General features: G+C 41.2%; 1 protein-coding gene across 12 annotated transcripts in view; it reads left to right on the top strand.

Annotated features, from left to right (window-relative positions):
- Positions 1-2,414, top strand: part of TEX36 (testis expressed 36) — a 50,508-nt gene that overhangs the window by 11,311 nt on the left and 36,783 nt on the right. The gene's annotated exons all lie outside the window — the stretch shown is intronic.

Genomic DNA, 2,414 nt, shown 5'->3' with positions numbered 1-2,414 from the left:
CATACCGCAAAAAAAAAAAAAAAAAAAAAAAAAAAAAAAAAAAGGCAGAGAAGAGAATTCCAGGCAGAGGGAAAAGCATAGGTGAAGTCCTTGTATCAGCGGAGAGAGGCACAGCCATTGTGAGGCAGGGGAACACGGTGTTAAGGCTGGGACGGGAGCCGCAGGAGCTTGAGATGCGAAGCGGGGCTGGAGAGGCAGGTGCGCACTGACCAGGGGAGGTCTCCGTGAACTTGTTAAGGAATTTCTCAGGATCCTCAGTGAAAGATTTTGAGCAAAGGGTCATAGGATCAGGGTAAACAAGGCTACACCATCTTGAATTGGTCCTGGCTAGACGTAATGGTTCTTTGGACCAGTGGGATAGTGATGGAGATGGAGAATGGCAGACAGGCTCCAGGGAGATTTAGAAAGTAAAATGGCCAGGACTTCGGGGGGATTGGATTAGGGGCAAGTGGGAAATACATATCGGGGTAATTGGTCAGATAAATGGGGTGGACGATCTGGGAACACTGAAAGAAGGTGAGGTTGGAGGGGTAGATCATGAGTTGGCTCTGGGACATATAGGTTTGAGGTACCTTTGGGGCACCTAGGACGGTCCTCAGCAGGCAGGAGGATATACTGCTTGAGCAGTAAAAAGAGGTCAGGGCTGCAGATTTAGATGTGGGAGTCATCTCCACAGAGGTGGTGAGCCAACCTTAACCTTAGGGTTAGGATGAGGGTCCACGGATGTGATGTCTGGGGAGAGACTGTCCACTCACCTGGTAGAAATTAAACAACCCAAGCTTTCTGATGCAGATGAGAACCTTAAGAATGGAATCACACCAGCTGTGAACTAAAATGACAAAGAAAAACCTTCTAGCAACCTTGCTCATGACATTGGTCACTGTAAACAGGCTTGTCATGCACAAATCACCTGCAACAACGAAGAGGATTAGGGATGAGTTGGTCACTGTTGCATGGGGACTTTTTGTGCTTGTGAGTTTAAATCAGATTCCTATTACTTGCACACCATTTTGCCGTGTGTATTTGTAAATATATCTTGCTGGCATATTTTATGCTTCAGTTAATTTAGTTGGCATCTAATTTAGTTGACATATAAAAATAAAATCAATTTTCAGACAAAATGCCCATAAAATAAGTGGAATGCTATAATAGGTTTCAAGAAATTAAAATGTAATATATTTAGGCTTCTATTCTAAAGCAATTTCATCTAGAATGGTAGATATTGTAGATGTAATTTTTTCCTGAATCTCTGTCAATTACACAATAATAAATGTGGCTACTATATATCCAGAAATTTATTTTTTTAAACATCTTTATTGGAGTATAATTGCTTTACAATGTTGTGGTACTTTCTGCTGTATAACAAAATGAATCAGCTATATGTATACATATATCCCCGTATCTCCTCCCTCTTGGGTCTCCCTCCCACCCTCCTTATCCCACCCCTCTAGGTGGACACAAAGCACCGAGCTGATCTCCCTGTGCTATGTGGCTGCTTCCCACTAGCTAGCTGTTTTACATTTGGTAGTGTATGTAAGTCCATGCCACTCTCTCACTTCGTCCCAGCTTACCCTTCCCCATCCCGGTGTCCTCAAGTCCATTCTCTGCATCCGCGTCTTTATTCCTGTCCTGCCCCTAGGTTCTTCAGAACCACTTTTTTTTTTTATTCTATATATATATGTTAGCATACGGTATTTGTTATTCTCCTTCTGACTTACTTACTTCACTCTGTATGACAGACTCTAGCTCCATCCACCTCACTACAAATAACTCAATTTCATTTCTCTTTATGGCTGAGTAATATTCCATTGTATATATGTGCCACGTCTTCTTTATCCATTCATCTGTTGATCGACACTTAGGTTGCTTCCACGTCCTGGCTATTGTAAAAAAGCTGCGATGAACATTATGGTACTTGACTCTTTTTGAATTATGGTTTTCTCAAGGTATGTGACCAGTAATGGGATTGCTGGGTCATATGGTAGTTCTATTTTTAGTTTTTTGAGGAACCTCCATACTGTTCTCCATAGTGACTGTATCAATTTACATTCCCACCAACAGTGCAAGAGTGTTGCCTTTTCTCTACACCCTCTTCAGCATTTATTGTTTGTAGATTTTTTGATGATGGCCATTCTGACTGGTGTGAGGTGATACCTCATTGTAGTTTTGATTTGCATTTCTCTAATGATTAGTGATGTTGAGCATCCTTTCATGTGTTTGTTGGTAATCTGTATCTCTTCTTTGGAGAAATGTCTGTTTAGGTCTTCTGCCCATTTTTGGATTGGGTTGTTTGTTTTTTTGATATTGAGCTGCATGAACTGCTTGTAAATTTTGGAGATTAATCCTTTGTCAGTTGCTTCATTTGCAAATATTTTCTCCCATTCTGAGGGTTGTCTTTTCATCTTGTTTATGGT

This window comes from Physeter macrocephalus, chromosome 20, assembly GCF_002837175.3.
Source record: "Physeter macrocephalus isolate SW-GA chromosome 20, ASM283717v5, whole genome shotgun sequence".
In the NCBI taxonomy this organism is placed as follows: Eukaryota; Metazoa; Chordata; class Mammalia; order Artiodactyla; family Physeteridae; genus Physeter; species Physeter macrocephalus.
Note: the sequence above shows the minus strand (reverse complement) of the source record. Positions and strands in the feature narration are given on the sequence as shown.